Source organism: Talpa europaea (genome assembly GCF_964194135.1).
Source record: "Talpa europaea genome assembly, chromosome: 3".
In the NCBI taxonomy this organism is placed as follows: domain Eukaryota; kingdom Metazoa; phylum Chordata; class Mammalia; order Eulipotyphla; family Talpidae; genus Talpa; species Talpa europaea.
This window is the reverse complement of record NC_140069.1, coordinates 97,805,183-97,828,168: the sequence shown is the minus strand read 5'-3', so window position 1 is coordinate 97,828,168 and position 22,986 is coordinate 97,805,183.

Genomic DNA, 22,986 nt, shown 5'->3' with positions numbered 1-22,986 from the left:
TTTATATACACATAAAGATGAAAACAAAATATCATACTATTTAAATAAGAAGGAATACAACAGACTGGGGAAATGTGATAAACATAACTAAAGCTTTGCAAGTAACATACACAAATAATTTATACAAATATATAAGGCTCATTCTATAGTTAGAAAAGATATGTACATGCTAAAAGGTATAAACTGAAAAAAAAATGCACAGCCTTAGGATGTGGAGAAAAGGAAACTACTGATCCAATGTAAATTGGTACAGCCAGTATGGCAGTTCCTTAAAAAGTTAAGAGTAAAAATGCCATATGATCCAGTTCTCCCACTTCTGGGTATTTACCCAGAGAAAATGAAAATACTAATTCAAGGAGATATTTGCACCCCCACCTTCATTGCAGCATTATTCACAGTAGGCAAGAGTTAAAAACAACTTCAATGCCCATTATCAGATGAGTGGATAAAGAAGATGTGGTATATATACACAGCAGAATACTTTTCACTATTCAAAAAAAAAAAAAATGAATTCCTGCCAGTTGCAACAGCATGGGCGGACCTAGAGGTAATTATGCATAGTAAAATAAGTTAGATGGAAAAAAGAAAAACACCATTGGTTTCACTCATATGTGGAAGATAAAGAAACAAAATGAGCAAATAAAATAAAAATTAACTCTTAGACAATAAGAACAAAACAGTGATTACCAATGGGGAAGGAGGAAGTGGGTGGGGAAACAGGGTGCACGTGATCCATAGTATGTAGAAGGATGGAAATTGGACTTTTGGTAGTGAGCATAATGTCGTATATAAAGATGCTATAATGCTGTGTACCTGAAACCTATATAATGTTAGAAAGCAATGTTACTTCTACAATAAGTAAATATTTCTTTTCAAGATTTATTTTATTTATGCATACAAGAACTGGGGTACAGGCCAGAGATGTGGGGGGTGAGAGGAATCACCAGAGACAGGGTGGGGACCAGAACAGGCAGATGTACTGACAAACACTGCTGAGGGAAACAGCGGGTGAGACAGGAGAGGTCTGCTGCACAATGTGGGTAGCTCCCTGGCCAGGGATGGAATTCATGCTGCAGTGGCTGCAGATAGCTTCATAGTGCTGTGTCTTACCCCCTTGCACCACCAGGGAGGCCCAGTAAATAACTATTTTGAAAATACACTGACTCTGCAACAGTAAAAGAATTGTAAATTTTTAAAACTTGAAGATTATATTATATACTTATTAAAAATAACAAACCCTAACATTTCTAATTCTGTGGGTTAATACATTTATTACCACTGATATTACAAATTGCTTCAATCTAGAGCACAACCTGGCAATATGAAAAAAAGAACTAGATGTTTATATGTGATAGTTTGCAATTTCACATTGAGGGATACATCCAAAGGAATTAACCCAAAAGATAGCCAAGGAAAGTTGTATGAAGAAGTTCACAGCAGGGCTATTTGGAGATTATGAAAACTGGAAACAATCTAAGTGTCAAATAATAGCATTAGGGTATTTAACTGTAATAAGCATCTATCAAGGTAGAATTAATATGGTAAGCTCACAGACTTTGTCCAGCTGTGGGAACCTGATATGAAGTTAGGGAAAGAAAAATGCAGAATCCAAAATATGTAGTCATGCTGCCACATAAAGGTCAGAAGGGAATTCAAAGATACTGCATCCTGCTTAGCTTTTAATCTCCCCAGCTTCATTTGTCAGTAAATTGCTTCCCACCCACCCCAACAGGTATTTAAGGGGAAAAAGAGTCTTTAAAAAAATGAAGATGTGATTGTATAAGCATTTTAATTGGTATGCAGCATAAATAAAGCTTACTGATGGTTATTATGATTATAATCATTATTATTGAATTAATCAAGGCCAGAATTGTTTTATTCAATAAAATCCAACTAAATAAAATAAATGGCATGCAGTGGCTACAACAATACATCTTCCATCAAATGTCAGTTTCCATGTTCTGGAACATTCTCTCCCAGCTGTACTGTACACACCTGCCCCTTCTCTTATCTCCCCTCACTCCTGCCCAGTTCCAAAGACACCCCTCCTCTCACTAGTCACTCTGCTGGTAGTTTATATTTGAGCAAGATTAGTTCAAAATATGTTTGGATTATAACTTGATCTCTTGGAATAATGATACTTTATGAGTCTAAAAAGACTAAACCAAGAATGATTTGAGGTAATAAGAACTACAGAGACTTACTAAAGAGGCAGAGGGGTACAAGGAAAGATGGTTGCTCAGGAGGCCCTGTCCCCAGCTCAAAACCAGTTCAGCTGTGAGAATTGCATGCTTCAAACAAGTTTCTCTGTCTCTCTGCCATGCAGCTTCCTTGGGTTTCATGTCACAGGATTGAACTATCCGATCTCTTGGGTTCTTTCCTTGACTTAGTGAGATGAAGAATGTGCGCTGTACATCGCTGACACTTATTCAAAGGAAGCATCGCTTCTCTAAGCTTTGGTTCTTCCTTTTGCCCTTGCAATTTCTAAGCTGTTTTTTTTTTTTAACTCATTGTCTCAATTTCCTCCTGAATCTGTGATGGAACATTTCTCTTTGGCAACCACATTTTCATTTTTTCTTACACAATTCTTGAAAGCCTTTTTTCAATAAATCACTTTTAGAAGAGTTTTAGATTTATAAACTAGAGGGAAGTAAAAACAAGATAGGGGCTTTTTTCTATATTCATGCAAAACAAACAATGTTCATAATTTTGGCAAAAAAACATTTACTTTGCAAATGTTCAAATATTTCTATATTTTCTTTACTAGAAAAATGATAAAGATAATTATGAATATATCATCTTGAGTTCTAGGGAGTCTCTTGGGTACAGTTAAACAGTTAAACTGTTTCTTCTTTTTTAAAAAAAATAGCATTTCTCTCCTTTAATGAAACAGAAAAATGACATAAAATTAAGTTACCAGAAATTCCATGATATATAAATTTAATGTCAAATATTCATATAAAAATAAACAGTAAAATGTAAGTGATTAAATTAATTCTTCAAAAATGAGCTTTTGAAGAGTCTATTATTTATTCCCCAATAATATTTCTATTAGATGTTCAAATGGAATTTTACTGTATTACAGACCTCTCTAGAGTCAATCACTTTGCATAACTCATATTTCTCAGAACTCTTAGGGACTGACTCCTTTAAAAACTGTTTAGGGCCTCCCCGGTGGCGCAGCGGTTGAGCGCTGGGTTGCGAAGCTGCCTGCAGCCTCTGCAGCCGGTTCGATCCCCGGCTGCTCCCCGGCCACCAGAGGAGGGTCCCACATGGCGCGCAGACCTCTCCTGCCGCCCGCTGCTCCCCTCAGCAGTGTGCTTCGGTCCTCCTGCCTGTTCTGCTCCCCACTCTGGCTCTGGTGAATTCTCTCACCCTCCTGCGCTTCTGACTGTACCCAGTGCATGTATAAACAAACAAACAGACAAAACAAACAAATAAATAAATAAAAAACATGCCTCTATTAAAAAAAAATTAATAAAAAAAATAAATAAATAAATAAATAAAAACTGTTTAAAGGATCAGGGAACCAAAAAAAATTAAGATTTTGGGACTTCTTGAAACATCAAGGCAACCTTGCAAAGACTGATAAAGTAGAAATTTGTACATGAACCACAGAAAGATAAGATGATGTGAAGGTTTAAGTTCATCTGATTGCAGCTTGTAGACTTCATGACAGATGTTTATCACAGTATTTGCTTCCCAAAGATGTGATTAAATTCCTTTAAAAATCTCTTAGAAGAAAACTCACGTTTGAGAAATAACAAAATAGAAATGGAGAAATAGGTTGGAAGTGACACAATTGAAGCTTTAATGAATAGTTTTCCTTTCTTGAAATAGGCAGAACACAGAGACAGGAAGAGCACAGATTTTTACAGCAATGAGCCTGCCCCGTGCAATACTGTAACGGTAGATCCATGTTGCTATATGTTTGTCCAAACCCAGAGAATGCACAAAGCCAAGAGTGAACCCTACTATAAACTACAAACTTGGGATGATAATGATATACCAGTGTAAGTTCATTGATTGTAATTAATATACCACTCTGAAGGGGGATGTTGGTAACAGGAAAGTTTACACATGTGTGGTAGGGGAGGATGTGTGGGAAATCTCCATACATTTTGCTCAGTTTTACTACGAACCAAAAACCATTCCCAAAAAACAGTCTATAAAAAAAAGCATGTCATTTTTACATACCTTACATTAGTAACAGTGGGTAATGCATTATTAATTTCCACATAGTATTCTTCACTTACTAAAAACTTTTTTGCTGACTTTTCTTGGAGCTTCAATGGGATGTTTAAAAATTCATTTTGCTTTGTTGTAGAAATTTGCACAATAATGGGTTTTTATGACTCAGAGTTCCTACATCTGGTTCTGGGAAATTGCCTCATCTCCAAGGGCCCAGAATAACCTGGCTATTTTATAAGAAAAAAGTTTTGGTAACCTCTATTCAACCTACTTATTGATGATCTCTCAAGTCCATCTTCAACAATGTAGACTGAATTCTTCTCATAATAGCCTCATGCCAAAGCATCTACTGTAACCCCCTTCCTCTCCTCTTCACACTACTCTGTTCTTCTCCTTCCTGCCCTGTGCGGTCCTGAGACTGCCTCCATCGTCCTGAACCTCTTCCAAAATTTCATTAAACAAACATCTACTTCTTGGTCACTACTTCATCCATCCTTCTCTAAGACCTTTTCTCAGTTTACTCCTTATCTAAGTATTCCCAACAATAACATATGTGTTTCCTGACTGCCTTCTTATAGTCCTGCTTTTCTGACTATGTCCCTGTTCTTCTAAATAGCTCATTCCAAATGTCATTATGTGGGGTAAGCAATGCATACATTTGTGTAGAAAGTAGGGTGTTGTCAAGTCCTGTGGCAGGTTTGAAGCTTCAATGGGATAATGCGGGCTCCTACACAGGCTAGGAGGTCATATATGACTTGCTGTACTGGAGCCTGAGTGGAGTATGGAGGGAGTCTACACAGTGATAAGGGTGGGCCGTGCCAGCACAGAGCCTGAAAGAGGTCAGGAAACCTTCTATTTGAGACAGAACTGGAAGAAAGTGAAAGCTATAGGAGATAGCCATATATATATATATGTGTGTGTGTGTGTGTGTGTGTGTGTGTGTGTGTGTGTGTGAAAGCTATAGGAGATAGCCATATATATATATATATATATATATATATATATATATGTGAAAGCTATAAGAGATAGCTATATATATATATATATAAAGTGTTGCTCCTATTACCAAATATGCTAAGGGTGATTGGAACTCTGGAACTCAGTTTCTTGTTGGATAAAGTAATCAAAAATGTGGTGTTAGACAATGGAATTCCGCAATCAAAAAAGAGAAACTCATGCCATTTGCAGCAACATGGATGGAGCTGGAAGGGATTATGCTCAATGAAATAAGCCAGAAAGAAAAAGAAAAAATATCAGATGGTTTCACTTATAGGAGAAATGTAGGGAAACCAAATAAGGGATCAGGAAAAAAATAATTATAATAAATAAAAAAACAAAATTAACAGGCAACTATTAAGCAAAGACACTCTGCAGGGGAGAAGGAGAGGGATCAAAACAGGGGAGGGAAGAACACAAGGAAGGGACTATGGTGATGGTGCACAGGTGAAATGGTGGTGGGAATTTTACAGGGACTACACCTGAGAGGAGAAAGAATGCATTGTACAAAAAGGAAGAATGATGTACAATATATAATATATATTCTAATAAAAAATGTGGTGTTGGACTGAAATTAGAAGTGAATTACAATGAATTCATAGGTCTCAGTATAGAGATAGGAATAAATATGTGTGTGTGTGTGTGTGTGTGTGTGTGCAGCAATGAACAAAACTGGTGTTCAGGCTCAGTTTCTAAATATCATTCTCATTACAAGGAAATAGTGCTTCATAGAGAAATGTTGAATCCTAGAACTGCGGCAAAAAAAAGGACAACGTGGTGTTGAGCATCAGATTATTCCAGAAAGCAAGGAAAAGCTAAAACATAATGGATACCCATCAAAGGGACCAGAAGCTAGCTAGAAGGGGGTTTCACTGGCCAAATCTGAGGCCATTTCAGCATCAAAATCAGTAAATAACAATAGTAAATATTAACCCTTTGAATGCAACAGGAACCTATGCTACAAAAAAAAAAATGGGGAGATGAAAAATTTATTCCTTACATTATAACACCAAAATAATTATGTTAGGATGAGATAATATAATAACAATTATAATAGAATTATAATTAGAAAATCACCATATGTCAATTGTCACAGTTACGAATAATTGAGCTAAGAAACAATGGATGCTAAAACCACTGAATGAAAGTTTGATGAAAAACAGAATATTTACACAATCTCAAAGTACCTCCTCACAAAATTCTAATTCACTATAAAGAATAAAAATAGGAACTTTTTGTGGAGAAACCTGGCAAACACCATCAAGTGATCAAAGGTAGTATCAACAATGGGTCAACCCAAAGTCATGTCCCACCCGATTGGATGCAATGAGACATAGCATCATTTCTGTGATATTCCATACACCCCATCAATAATTGAATCTAATTGGAGCGTACATTAGAGAAATGCAATTTGAGGGGCATTTGGCAAAATAACTATCCTATAATTTTCCAAAGTGTCAAATCAAGATAGTCAAGGAAGGACTAGGAAACTATTCTAGACTGAGGGAGATTAAAGAGACAAGACAGTAAACATAAGACATGATCGTAGACTGGATTCTTTGCTGAAGGATGTTATTGGGATAATTGGTGAAACTTGAATAGAGTCTGACGATTTGATGGTAGAAATGAATCAGTGTTAATTTCCTGATTTTGATGGTTGTATTATAGCTATGTGAGAGAATGTTCTAATATGTAGCTGAAGTATTCCAGGGTAGTGGTGTCAGTTTTGCAACTTACAAATGATTCAGGGGGAGACATGTTTTTTTGCAAGACTCTTTAAAAATTTCTGCAAGTTCAAAATGATTTCAAAATAGAAAATATAAAATAGAATATGCTGATTTGGGATCTTTAGTTGAAAGCAAGGAAACTGACAGTGACCAATTTGAAAAATAAAAAATATATATATTTACTGGCAGAAGACTAGACTAAAGGAAGACCTGAATAAAAACTAAACCTCAGAGAGGACAGGAAGCAGGCAGCACTGGGAAACCTGGTTCATTCCTACCTGAGGCTGGGGCCGTTTGAGCCTCCTTTTAAATTCTCCACCTGAGGATTGAGCTTCCATGTCTGTTTGCCTCCCCAAGTTCAGTTTCACAAAATCAGCAGTTCCACTGAAGCACTATGTTCCCTTGGTTTTACTGTCTTTTCATTCCTTCCATATTTTCAAGATTTGTTTTCAGTGACAAAGTCTGTTCAACTAACCTAGTTGACCATATTCCTAGAAAGAAAAGTCCCTGCTTTATTCACTTCATTGCCCTTATTACTTCATAAAAATTCTGTGTATTTTTCACTTTCTCCCTGCCCCCACCAGACTGAAATGACAAGGACCATCTGCCTTGTTCATTATTGTTGCACCTTCCAGAGAAGAAACAAGGATGAGCTACAAAGAACAACTACGACCAGAGACCCTATGAATTTTCCAAAAGACTAACCTGGGCACATAGTCTCCTGAAACAATAATAACATGTCCTTTCTCTGTGATCAAAAAGACAAGGAACAACAAGTACTTTGGGGAGGTACAGAAAAGGGAATCTTTGTGCATTGGTGGTGGGAATGTAAATTGGTAAATCTGCTATGGTACAATATGGAAGTTCCTTAAAAATTCCACTGCTATGAATTTATTACGAAAGCACACATCGTACAAAAATGAAGAATGATGTAAAATATATATTAATTAATTTTAAAAAATTATATTAGTACCTCCATGTTCATTGAAGTATTATTTACAATATCCAAGGTTTATAAACAAGTGTCTTTTGTTGGATGAGTGCATAAAGAAGTTGTAGTGTACACACACACACGCACACACAAAGGAATATATTATTCAGTAACAAAAAATAATGAAATCTTGTGATTTGTGACAACGCAGATGGACCTTGAAGATATCATTATGGTTTTTTTGTGGTTCCATATGAATTTCATCAGTATTTGTTCCAAATAGCTTCATTTTGAACAAACATGCTTGGTGATTCTAGAAAAAAAATTGAGAAACACTGTTCAAAACCATTTTTCAATTTCAGCCCATATCCCATCCACTCCCATCTGGGCTCTCAGGCTATAAAGTAATGCAGATATCCATTAGAGCTTGGCTTTGCTGGAATTTTCAAGTGGCGGTTTCTTGGATTTCCACAGAGACTTGAGACTTCAAATGTTTTGTTTAACTTCACTGTAGGATTTTATGTGATTTTTTGTTTTACATCAACTCATATTCATTTTTACTTGCAGTTTTCATACTTCACAGTTTCTGGTCCCAGTTCCAAATCAACCATTTGAGACTGCCAACTCTATCCCTAATCCACATAATTTTCATAATAAAACCACAGGACCTCCTAGCCCTTGCAAGCCACTTTGCCCAGGGCTCCCAAAGGCCTCTTCCTAAGTTTTCCACAGTTCTTCCTAAAATGTTGTGGCAGGAGGCAAGATGGATGGAGCTTTGAAGAAAAGTCACTTCATTTTCAGTTATAAAATTGGCTTTTTTTGTTTTACTTGATGCTGGCTTAGGAAGCTGAAATATCCGAGTTCCCAAGCTTCATTAACCACTATCCATTTGAATGATATGTCAAGCAAAGAGTAATCCTGAAGTTCTTCTGCTTCCTGGGCTGTGACACATTTTATCTTTACCCCCTTTGGTGAACTTCACTAAATTTGTTTTCTTATCTGCTTCCCCCAGGAACTTGAATAAGCTAGATCCAGCATGTGTATCCAATATCAAGATAGTCCCAACAGAAGAGTGCTTCTAATAGCTATTCTCATACTCCAATGAATGTCAGTACGTGATGTGATCTGATCTATGTTATCAAGTCCAGGCTATAGAATGTTAAAGAAACTTTGTTGATTATCAAATAATGATAATAAATGAGAGTTTTCAACTTGCCCCAAAAATGTTTAGATTGTTCCTAGGAGCAATAAACTCAAAAGTCCACCAGAACAAGGAGGATAATATAAATGTGTGAATCTAATAGATGTGAGTAGGTAAAGCTTGGGGGAAGAAGGAAGGGGAGGGGAAGTTGGGGAAATGAGAAAACATTTTGCCATAAAGTATTCAGATTGGAAAAAATGCTAAAATGCCATAACAAATGAAATCTGCTAACCTATCACTCTGCTGTATTCATCTGTATTCTAAAATTATGTATTTGATTCACCCATAGTTTGTTTTTTATCTAGATAGCTTAGTGAGGTTCTAGGTTAAGCTAATGTAACAAAGACTTGAAAATTCAGTGGCTTAAATAAGACAGAAGTTTATTTCTCTAAAATACCAGAAGTAGCCCATCCAGGGCTATAAGCAGCTCTGCTCCATCAGTACTCTCAGATGTTCAAGTTGGTGGAGTAGCTCAGCTCTCCTCCACACATGCTTCTATTTGTGTCAAAAGCACCTATTCCATCCACCACCAGTTCCCAAGAAGCAAGAAAGAGTAGTCAGATTCCTCTTAAAAGCATGCCCAAGGCTTGTACACATAATTTCCACCCAATCACACTGTTTCTACTGGGGTACCCATAAGCATTGTTTAAAACCCAGATAGGAACTAGTAATACTAAAAGACAGTAAAAATAATAGTTACTGGGACACAGTAACAGTTTCTGCCATGCTAGGATTTCAGGTAAAACCCAAGTAAGTTTCCATAAACCTAAACCTATCCCTAATCTTAAAAAATGTATTCACTGGTAAATCATGTCTGAACTAATCATATTTTGATCTTTGGTATTTAACTTTACATGAAACTCACTCTATATGACTGAAGACAACTACTCATAAATTCACTTGAGCAGCAGGGCTGCAGAAAAGGCAAGAATAATGCAGAGAAGGCTGGATAGTAATGAGCCTTAAAAGCCTCATTTAATAGGTGTAATGAAAGCAATCAACTATGATTATTACTAGTACATTACACACCATGACAACAACCACAAAAAAAACTGTTGGGGGAAGGTAAAGACTGGTCTACTTCAGGGCAAATGTTTTATTCTTTATTACTTAAACATCTACTTATTGTTGCTTTTTTTTTTAAAGATTTATTTATTTATACAAGCACTGGGTACAGTCAGAAGCACGGAAGGGTGAGAGAATTCACCAGAGCCAGAGCAGGGAGCAGAGCAGGCAGAAGGACCGAAGCACACTGCTGAGGGGAGCAGCGGGCGGCAGGAGAGGTCTGCGCGCCATGTGGGACCCTCCTCCGGTGGCCGGGGAGCAGCCGGGGATCGAGCCAGCACTGCAGAGGCTGAGGGCAGCTTCACAACCCAGCGCTCAACCGCTGCGCCACCGGGGAGGCCCATATTGTTGCTGTTTTTAACCCATCTTACTCCAACAAAAAGAAATGATGGAAACCTAATGCAGACACATCAAATATAAATTACATCAATAACAAATTAGAAATTTTCTAAGAATTTTTTAAAAAATAAGGGCATGGATCTAAGAATGAGCTGGTATGGAAGTTTTAATTGGTGGCAGCCTGGTTCATCAAGAAGACCGATGACTACAAGATTCACAGCATTTTAAGATACTTCTTATTCAGTTTCTATTCCCTGGGATTAGTTCTCTGCATGTATCTTGCATTTGCAACTTTATCCATGCTGTTGCCTCTGCCTGTGACATCTTCTGCTCCACCATCGCTTTGTAATATCTCCTGTTCCAGGCCTGGCAGTCACTTCCTCTGGGGATCTTCCCAGATTTTCCCCAGCATAGCTGATCATTCTTACTGCCACAGCCATATTTATATTATTGTCATAATCTAAACTTGTGCTGAATTCCATTTATGATGTGTCTATGTGCCCTTCATTAAGCTACGTCCTATATTCTCTTTACCCCCTATAGGGTAAGGTAAAAGAATCAGGCTTTTCTGCCCTCCCACCATTATGATAGATGACGGATCTGCAGTCCCGAATGCATGCCTGATGGTGGGCACCTGGAGTAGGGTGTGGGCATAGGTAGATGGGATTCACCTGGGCTAAGACTGGGCTATTAAGGGCGGCGTCACGGGGACACCAGCAGAAGCCGAGAGAGAAGCAGAATGAATGGAAGAGCAGAGACCACCAGAGAACTTGGAGAGCCCAGACAAAGACTTGCTGGGGGCTGGGAGGACTGCCAGCCTCCTGGCCCCTTAGCACCCCTGCCTGTTGTATGCCTGGTAAATCCCAATAAAAGCTTGCAAAAGCCACTGAGGGTTCCAGGACTCTTTTCTCCTTTACCCGGTCTGCATGGGATTATAGGAAACCTGCACTGTCATTCCTGCTCCTACAATTGGCATAGTCGGCAGGATGATCCATGTAGATGGGTATAGAGCCCACCGAAGACCTGGAGGAACTGAGGAGTAGCAGACCAAAAGCCTGTGACAATGCTGGAGGCCTCATGGCAGCACAGGAGATGGACAAGGTCCAGGAGCTACAGGACGAGACCTCGCATGAAGAAGACAGCCCGAGAGGACCAGCCAAAGATCCCTGAGGCAGCAGAATCAACAGGGGAAGAAAGGACCATGATTTGGAGCTCGCCAGTGCTAATGTAGGGAGAGGCTTGATGGACTTGGACTAATGGAGTTGGACTGACAATCCCGCCAGAAGGCGGAGGACCTTGCAGGTTGATATGTTTTGGGACCCTGGGGGTGGAACAGTTTCATTTGTAAACCCCAGGAGATGTGAATCTGGGGGTGGCCAGTGGGCCTTGGTGGCCAAAAGCAGCCTATGTGTGCCCAGTAGCTAGGCAGAGGAAAAGCAACTGAGAAGGTAAAAGCTGGTACTGATGCTAAGTTTGGGAAGCCCTGAGTGGCTGTTAAGCACTAAGTAAGCTGAGGAAGGCCAGTGAGTCTCGTAAAATCACCTGTGGGTGATGCCCTGCTCGTTCTCGAGTGAGGGTGAGGAGCTGAGGAACCGATCCTTGGGGGACGGGTGGGGAACGTGGCTTGGGGTGGAGCCCAAGCTGAAGAGGGGACCCAAGAGAGGCTGCATGTAGAGTTTGGATCCCCTACCCATGTGCTGTGCAGTGGGTTGGCCTGAGTGCAGGGGTCTCGTGGCACATTGGTGGCTATGAAAGCCGAATGCTGGAGCAACCGCAGACAGAAACCTGAGGGTTGGCGATTACTCCCAACAGTAGAATAAAATCGCCAATCCCAGAGTGAGTGCATCCTGGGGGTGGATGTGGCGTGTGGCTTGTAGCGGAGACTACAGCCAGAGAAGGCCAGGAAGCCTGACGGCTCCTGGTGTGTTATGGCAAATGCCGTGAGTGGTTCCCCTCCCTCGTATGAGCAGAGCCTTCGGCAGCAGAAGTGGTGGATTATCTGCTGGTGCCAATAATTGTCTTTTGCACTAGGTTGGGGCCCTGCCTGGACTTATTTGTGTTCTGTTGCATTTTGTTGTTATATTGTGATGTATTTGCTTTTATGGGCCATGGCATTGTTTATGTTTGCTAAGAAACAAAATTGTATATATGTAGATTGTATGGCAGAAAACACTGCGGGGGGTGGATTGTAGGGTAAGGTAAAAGTATCAGGCTTTTCTGCCCTCCTGCCATCAGGATAGATGATGGATCCTTGCGGTCCTGAATGCATGCCTGATGGCGGGCACTTGTTGTAGGGTGTGGGCATAGGTAGATGGGATTCACCTGGGCTAAGACTGGGCTTTTAAGGGCGGCGTCACCGGGACGCCAGCAGAAGCCGAGAGAGAAGCAGAATGAATGGAAGAGCAGAGACCACCAGAGAACTTGGAGAGCCCAGATAAGTAAACACTTGCTGGGGGTTCAGAGACCACCAGCCTCCCGGCCCCTCAGCACCCCTGCCTGTTGTATGCCTGGTAACTCCCAATAAAAGCCTGCAAAAGCCACTGAGTGCTCCAGGACTCTTTCCTCCTTTACCCCGTTTGTATGGGATCGTAGAAAACCTGCACTGTCATTCCTGCTCCTACACCCCCCTCAGGTATTCTCTCTTCCTAGGGTAATGCCACACATGAAACAGGTTGCTGAAACTATAAACCATAAAGTTGGCATTTCTAAGTGTCAACTCTATTGAAAAATGTTTCTTCTGATCATTCTTGAACTCCTTGTAACTGCACAAGGAGTCATAAATAAGAATGTTTGCAACAGGGCCTCCCCTGGTGGCGCAGCGGTTGAGCGCTGGGTTGCGAAGCTGCCCGCAACCACTGCAGCGCCTGTTCCATCCCTGGCCGCCAGGCGAGGCTCCCACATGGCGCGCAGACCTCTCCTGCCGCCTGCTGCTCCCCTCAGCAGTGTACTTCGGTCCTTCTGCCTGCTCTGCTCCCCGCTCTGGCTCTAGTGAATTCTCTCACCCTCCCCCGTGCTTCTGACTGTACCCAGTGCTTGTATAATTAACTAAATCTTAAAAAAAAAAAAAAGAATGTTCACAACAGCATTGTTTATAGTTATAAAATGCCAAGTCACCTAATTTGCCTATCAGTTAATGCCATAATAATGAAAGAAGCTTTTCCTGTATCAGTTGCAAGTTTTTATTAAGATATTAGAATGCATTGTGCAAAAATGAAAAATTTCTAAAATCTATAAAATGAAAAAGATTAGAATGCAGGATTATAGCGTAGAGACATGTGTGGACATCAACCCTCTCAGTAAAGTAACCAAGGTCCTAGGGCCCCACGGCGGCTCACACATGCCTTCCTCAAAGAATTTATTGAACAGGATGTATGAGGAGTCCTAGGCCCTGAGGCTCCCCAGCCAAGCTGAGAAGAGCTGTCCCTACTGCCTCTAGAAATGACTTTGGCTCCACTACAACTTTCCTGGAGGGGGAGGGTTGCAGAGAAATCAGCACTGAGGAACTTCAAGATAAAAATCCTCATTTAAGCAGCAGCTTTAATTAATTATTGCAGTTTCAATCAAATCACTTAACTTTCTGGGCCTCCCTTCTTTCCCCTCCAGTGGCAACAAGATTCTAAACCACCACCTCCTGGCCATTGGGAATAGGAAGTAAGATAATCCAAGAGTGTTCAGGAGGACATGAAAAAACTGAGGAGACGGCACACTTGAAATGTTTCATCTTCATTCTCCCTGCCACCGTGTTCCTATGACCGTATCAAATCTGGAGCATATTTTTGTGCCAGGAGACTTTTTTCCCCCTCCCTCCCCCCACCAAATTTCTGGAAATAAGAATAAATTATGGTCAGGTGAAAGGACTGGTAAATAATAGAAAATTTTTATTTGGAGGTTATGTTTCTTTGGGGTTTTTGTTTTGTCTTTTTTTTATTATGACCTTGAACAAGTAATTTTTTTCACCTTCTTTGGTCTCTGTTTCATTATCTGTAACAAGGATTTTCCATTTAAATGACTGATTTTTAAGGCTAAACAACTTCCCTAAATCATCCTGACCAATGGTACTAGCAACTCTATGCCATCATGATTTATCCAGACTCTTGGGGTCACCTTGACTCTGCTCTCTTGTATCCCACATCCAAATCATTAGCAAATGCTGTTGCCTCTGCCTCAAAACATCCACAATCCTACCATGCTGCCCACTCTCACAGATCTCTCTAGACTGAGCAACTATCACCTCTACTTGAAGAACTGAATTCTCTAGTTCTTCCTATTTCATGTTTGGTCCTCCCCACCTCCCCAATTTAGCAGCCAGAGAGATTCTCCTAAAATCTGTGTCTCTCTGGCTGATGTCTATGAAGGTAAAGTATGAGACAAAGGCTTCTAAGTGCGTGGTTTATTTGAAAATGTGTCCCCAGGGAGCAGGAGTGAGGAATGGTCATTGAAACAGGAAAGGAAGTGCCATCAATACAAGAAAGCGTAACTCAGACAACTGATGCTTTGCCCCAGGGAGACCTTGTGAGGAGCATTATAAATACACCTCACAGTCATATGCCTAGGAGAAGGGGGAAATGCATTGGCTTTAGTCCCTCAGTGACCAAGGGTTGCACCAAGAGCTTGTGGTCTGCACTTACCACTCCCACGACTGGGTTATAACCAAGTATCTAAAGGGGTAACCTTTATGACAAGGTCATAGGAACCCTAGGGGGCACACCAGGTATGTAGCACAGGTCTGTGGCAAGCTCTTGTGATAAAATTTGGGGTAGAAATGCTCACTGCAGCTCTGCTTAGAATGAGAGACAAGGTTAAAGCTGGGAGGGTTATTTTGTACTGTTCACAACTACGCAATAGCTTCCCATCTTCCCCAGGAAAAAATGCAAGGTCACCACCACTACGCACCTCAGTCTCCTCACCATGCCTTGAAGACCCCAAAAATATGCCCCATCTCAAGGTGTTTGCTCTTTTTTTATTAAGTTTATTTTTTAGATGAAATACTTTTTTGTTTCTTACATCCTTGTTAATTTTTGGAAAGTATTTGACTTTTCCCCATAGGTGCAGTCCCTGTAGTTCTCCCATCACCATAGCACCCCTGATCTATCACCTTCTCCCTTCCACTCTCTGTCCCCTGTTTTGGCCCCACCCCCCCTCACCTCGTGCCTCAAATGTATGGCTAGCTTACAAGTTTTGTCTTTTTTTCTGACCCAAAAGTCTTTGTTCTTACCCTATCAGTCCCCACTATAAATATTCTGCTCTAATGCCACCTTTTCATATAGAAAACCGTAAGGAATCCACTCAAAAACAATTAAACAAGTTCAGTATACAAGACCAATATACAAAACTCAATGGTATTTTTATATATTAGCAATGAACAATTCAGAAATTAAATTAAGACAATTTGGTTTACTATAATATAAAAACAGTTACATATTTAAAAATAAATTTAACAAAAGAAATACAAGACTTGTAAACCGAAATCTATGGAATGCCATTGGAAAAAAATTGAAGACCTAAATAAATGAAAAGGGGTCCAGTGTTTATGAATTGGAAGATTTAATAATTCTAATTGACCTAAAGATTCAAGACACACAGAAGAAAAGGCACATGGGTGATATGTTCCATGATATCAGCATGAGAGATATCTTTGAGGACTCAACCCCTGTGAAAAGGAAAATGAAAACTAAGATAGACAATTCAGACAACATCAAATTTAAAAACTTTTACACAGTGAGAGAAAATGTCAGCAGAATAAAAAGAGAGTCTACTGAATGGGAAAAGATATTTTACACATTATACATGTAATATGGGGTTAATTCCTAATATACATGGAAGAACACATGAAACTAAACAGCAATAAAAGTAACCCAATTAAATGGAGAGGGAATCTGAATACTTTTCCAGATGGCCAATAGGTATATGAAAAAATGTTAATCATCATTTATTATTAGGGAAATGCAAATCAAAAGCACAATGAGATGTCATCTCAAACCTGTGAAAATGGGTTACATCAATAAGATTGGTAGCAAGTGCTGGTGGAGAAAAAGGAACCTTCTGGCACTGTTAATGGAAATATAAAATTGGTGCAACCATTTTGGAAAACAGTATGGAGCCGCTCAAAAAACTAAAAATTGATATGATTCAGCAATCCCACTTCTGGGTATCTATCTGATGAATATGAAATCATCAACTTGAAGAGTTATATGCACCACTTGCATGTTTATTGTAGCAGTACTTACAATAGCTAAGATATGGAAACAACGTAAAGACCCAATTTATAGATTGCCGAATAAAGAAAATGCAGCACATACACACAATGGAATGCTATTCAGCTGTAAAAATGTTTGCTATTTGCAGCAAAGCGAAGTAAATCAGGAGAAAGACAACTATCAGGCACATCTATAGGCACAATATAAGCAAACAAAGCAGATGAATGCACAATAAAAATAAAGAAGTGGACATTAAAAATAGAACTGAGGGCAGGGAATGGGAGCAAGGGTGGAGTCTAATGGGATGGCAATGAATTCAAAAACAAATAAATTATTTAAAATATTTTTTTAAAATATTCAAGGGAATCTTATCAAAATTCCAGCTTCATTTTTTGGGCGGAAATTGACAAATTGACCTTAATATTCTAATGGAAAATGTAAAGAACCCAGAAAAAGCAAAAAAATCTTTAAAAAATAACAAAATTTGAAATTTCATACTTTCTGATCCAAAACTTACTTCAAATCTATAATAATGGACAGCAATATAATACTGGCATAAGGATAGCTTTATAGATCAATGGGAAAAAATGAGAATACAAAAATAAACTCATACATCTATGGCAAGTAGATTTTTGACAAGGATACCAACAAACTCAGTGGGGAAAAATAATCATTCCATCAAACAAAAAAAGAATGAAGATGGACCCCTACATTATATCATACATAAAAAATTAACTAAAATGGATAATATACATGAATGCTAGAGCTAAAACTAAAAAATTCTTGGAAGAAAGCATAGAAATAAAGCTTTATGACACAGGATTTGGCAATATTTCTTTAGATATGATACCAAAGGCATTAGCAATGGAAGAAAAACTAGATGGATTGAACTTTGTCAAATTAAGTTTTATGCATCAAAAGACAACATCAGCACTGAAATTACTATAAACTATATAGCTTACTCTGAGTGTAAAAAGGCAACTACAAAATGGAGAATATGGAAATAACCTATCTGATAAGGAACTTCTATTCAGAATATATAAAGAACTCTTAAAAATCAAAAATAACAAGACATACAATCCAACAAAATAATTGAATTAACATTTCTCCAAAGAAAGTATACAAAGGGGCAACATGTACATGAAAAACTGTGCCACATTATTAGTCATTAAGGTTATCAAATCAAAACTATAATAAAATCTTACTTCACACTCACTAGGATTACGATATGTTTTTATAAAAACAGATAATAACAAATGTTGGCTAGACTGTGAAGAGACTGGAACCCTCACATATTGCTGGTGGAAATGGATGTGTAGTTAAGCCACTCTGGAAAGCAGTTTGGCAGTTCCTCAAAATGCTAAAAACAGAGGTCCATATCCCCATCAAGTGCACTACGAGGTGTCTAACAGTGATTCTTGAAAACATATGTGCACACAATAACTCGTACACAGTAACTCGCTCAGAGCAGCATTATTCATAATCACAAAAAAAATGCAAACAGTGCAAAGTCCATCAACAGATAAATGCCAAAAAAATTGTAGAATATCTATACAATGGAATGTTGTTTAGTTTTATAAAGCACTCATATACACCACAGCATTAATGAACAAGATTCTATATTATGTAATCCAAACCCTTCCCCCATTTCCAATGTATATCGCCCTCTCTTTCCTCTCACAAAAAGAAATTGAAAAGTAACTTCTTTACATTTTCTATATCAATAAAGTTTCCTTTGCCTTTTAACATCTTTTAAATGGTATATTAAATGAAAACATTCTATTAATACAACAATAAGGGAAAGAAATTAGGTCTATAAAATCATGTAGTGCAAATTAAAATGTCTATAATTTATATACTCAAAGAAAACCAAGTACCCCATAAAACTGTTAGACAAATTAAAGTTTCTAATAACTTTTTAAAAAAGATATTGCAGCTCAATCAATTGCTTTATTAGTTAGAATACTGAATAATTCAAATCAAATGTCCGCAATTCAAATATATTTTCCCTGGATTTCAAAACTCTCAAATGTAAAGACCATTTCCCCCCACTGGGGACACACAGTGAGGTACTTAAGATTTCAGAAAAATTTTCTCCATTCCTCAGACAAAAGTTAAGAGTTCACTTGGATTCAACTCTAACTTGAATAATTCAAAAAACATCGCTCACCTATAGAATGCACTATAGGTACAGTCTCATAGAAAACTCAGAATGAAAACATGCTGAGTCGATAGGGAACGCTTTAAAAGTGGTTATTTGACTCTGAAAAGAAAGCTAGTGAGGACAGGGAAAGTCTGAACTGCAAAGTAAATTAGAAATATGAAATAAGAATAAAGACCTTTTAGTATCCAAGAGTGAATTACAAACATAAATATAGAATTCCTTAAAAGGGCTATGAAAATGAATTATGAAAATAAGACTGTTTGGAAGTATTGCTATTTGCAAATATCCCCTGGGTATTTTAATTTCCTCCATATGAACATTAGCATAAATCTTCATAAGTTAGTTGTCTGTGCTCTCATTATTTATTCAGCACAATTTATATCATTCCATCTTTTCAAGCTGTCATTTCCTGAGACTTTTTTATACTCTTTTTACTTTCTATTCCCCTTCATTAAATTAGGGATTTCAAATCACTGCCATTATATTTTCAGAGTGCAGAGAAAATCTTTCACAGCAGATCCTTAAAGAAAGGCAAATTCCACATCAAGCCTAATCACAGCGTCCTGGAACACCCTCTGGGCTGAGCCCCGATGGATGGCTAACAGTCTAGAGACCATCCTTTCAGCCACGGCCCTCCTCAGAATAGAGCAGGAACTAACATAGAATTGAACTATTTTTTACATCTTCAATTTCAAAGACTAAAATCAAGGGTCATCTTTCTTCCACAGGACCCTACCTCTCTTCATAAGAAATTTCTCCTAGGAAAATTAAGCTTCTCCCCATGCTTCCATATATTCAGAGGAACCATGCTTAGTATGTAATGAATGAACACCTGTGTTGTGACAAGAGAGGTTAAATTGTCCATCACCCCCAACTGAGTTCCTTCATATCATGTACATAAATCACATAGCTAACACTGCTTACGATAGAAAGTTGTCAAAAGAGTAAATCCCAAGAGTTCTCATCTTGGGATCATCCTTTTTTCTTCTTCATTGTTTTCTTTTTATCGTATCCATATGAGAAGATGTATGTTAGGTGAACCTATAGTGGTAATCATTTCACAGTACATGTAAATCAAGCCATCATGTTATATGCTTTAAAATTACACAGTAATATATGTCACAGTAATGTATGTCAATTATCTCTCCATAAAATTGTATTAACACAACATCTTGTAAAAGATGTTCACACTTTTTGCCCTCTTCACTCCTGCCAGGTGACATGAACTTTTTGTATCCACTAAATTGCAATACACAGAATGACCAAAATGGGACTAGGAACTCAGTACATTTCTAACTTAATTTGTATGTTACTCTTTAAGCAACAAAAAATAAATATAGATTGAGGGGGCGGAGCAACATGGCGACGAGGAGACGCTGCGAGTAAGATCTCCCATTAAAAAAAGTTAATAGGGAGGAAAAGCGGCAGGTCCCAGTGAGAACTGGGACACGGAAGATAAATGGACGACTCCAGCAAACTGCCCGAAGAAGAAAGTTGCCATAAAAGAGGACGAGAAGAGAGGGAAGCGCAGAACCCTGCTCCCCTCCCCCGCCCACAGAGGCGGCACTCTCCGACCGGCAGAGACGAGGGAAACAACAAACCAAAACGCCCAACAAGAAAAACGGATGCAGCAAGTGGGACTGTGAGTGGAAAGGAACTATTTCAGCCACCACACCCCGTGAACGGGAGCTGAGGCGAACCCTGCAGGATCCGCCACGGAGGTGAGCTCCGGCTCCATTAAAGAGAGCCCCGCCCACCAGGAGGAGACCAGCACCAGCACACAGCCCCAGCCGCCCGGTAAGCTTGCGCGAAAGCGGCGCTCGGATTGCAGCTGCCCAGGGCCCTGCGCCTGCGACCTAGGCTTGCGGGGAGACGGCGGAGGCCCTCCCTGAGTGAGCAGGAACAAGGTGCCCAGGCAGGGGAGCGGGATTCAAAAGGCGCCATTCCACGCCACTGATCTGGGCTACAGCCCGCGTCCTGGAACTGAGGGCTTTGGAACTGAGACCCGGGCGGAGGCCCTCCCTGAGTAAGCAGGAACAAGGCGCCCAGGCAGGGGAGCGGGATTCAAAAGGCGCCATTCCCGCGCCACTGATCTGGGCTACAGCCCGCGTCCTGGAACTGAGGGCTTTGGAACTGAGACCCGGGGCACGAAATTAGGGGCGTGGGTTCCCCACGACGGTGGGGCACAAGGCAGACACAGCACCCCAAAGCCGTTGAGGTGTACCCTACCATCCCCGCTCTGCTCCCTGTCCCACGGGGTGGAAAATCAGCTCCCCAAGGGCTCTAGGAGAGATCTCTGGTGCCACCTAGCGACTTGACCCCAGCACAGGCTACTGAAGGAGCTAGTGGCCAGCTGGGGAGTTAGCCCACACCGGGCCCCTTCTGAACAAGTAGTCTGAGCCCACAGGGAGAGCGAGCACCCACAGCCGGGGCAGACCAGGCGCGCAGAAGAGTGTGCCTGAGACCAGAAGCGCAGGGAGTGTGTCCCACATCACCATTTTAGAACAGGGACATTTCTTCAGTAAAGACTACCTGCAGAAGGCTTCCTCAGGAGCCAGAGGTGAGCGGGGGAAGTTCGCCCACGCCAGACCCCCTCTGGCCTGCAGTCCAAGCCCAGAGGGGAGCAGGAACCCACCGCCGGGGCAGACCAGGCGCACAGGGGAGTGTGTCCCCACATCGGCATTTTAGAACAGGGACCTTTCTCCAGTAAAGGCTGCTTGAAACTGAAAGATGACTCCTGGAAGAACCAGAGGGGAACAGAGAAGCCCACCCAAGATGCCGGCCAGTCCCAACAACACAGTGTCCCAACGCATACGGCAAATTAGAAAACAGACAGTAGGGAGGAGAAGAACCACACGCAACCTAGCAACTCTCCAGAGAAAAAGCACACCACAAAAAGAAAGCCAGCCCCCAGATTGCAACGACAATAACTTGGAAGAATTTCTGAGCCTTCCAGAAAGAGAATTTAAAATTGCCGTGATTAAAAAACTGACAGAAGTCATAAAGGAAAACAATGATAAGGGAAAAATAATCAACGATCAGAAGAATGCAATTGAGTCCCTAGAGAGGGAAAACAATGGTCAGAAGAAAGAAATTGAGTCCCTAAAGAGGGAAGTAAAAGAAATGCAGGAGATCAAAGAATTAATGGAAGAACTAAAGAATTCTGGGAAAAGCAATGAAAGCAGAATAGATGAAATGGAAGAACGAATAAGTAATCTTGAAGACACAGAAATAAAAAGAACCAAAACAGAGAAGGAAAGAGAAGTACGAAGGAAAAAGAACGAAGAAAGACTTCGGGAACTATCTGACTCCATGAGGAAAGGAAATATAAGAGTTATAGGAATACCAGAAGGAGAGGAGAGAGATGTAGGAACAGAGAAAATATTCAAAGAGATAATTGAAGAGAACTTCCCAAATGTGAAGAAGGAGCTGAAAATTGATATACAAGAAGCAAGAAGAACACCAAACTTCCACGACGAAAGGAAAAATACAGCAAGACACATAATAGTAAAGCTCCCAAGAATCCAGGACAAGGAAAAAATAATGAAGCTGGCAAGAGGGAAGAAACAGATAACATTCAAAGGAAAACCAATCAGGCTGACATCAGACTTCTCCGAAGAAACACTACAGGCAAGGAGAGAGTGGAGGGACATAGTCAACAGACTCCAAGAAAACAGATGCCAACCAAGAATACTCTATCCCGCAAAGCTCTCCTTCCTCTTTGAAGAAAGAATATGGACCTTCCCAGACAAACAGAAACTCCGGAATTTCATTGCAACTAAACCCCCACTCCAAAAAATACTACAAGGAGTCCTAAAGCCAGAACCTCAGAGCGACGAATAACAATGAAAGAAGGCCAAAAAAAAAAAAAAAGTTATTAAAAGAATAAATAAATAAAATCAAAGGAAAGACAAACACAATGGCAAATACAGATGTTAACATATCAATATTAACTCTAAATGTAAATGGACTAAACTCTTCAATAAAAAGACACAGAGTTGCAGCCTGGATTAAGAAACAAAACCCAACCTTTTCCTGTCTCCAGGAAACACATTTAGCTACAAAAGATAAAAATAGGCTCAAAGTTAAAGGATGGAAAACAATCCTACAAGCAAATGGACCAAAAAAGAAAGCAGGAACAGCTATACTTATATCAGATAAAACAGATTTCAAAC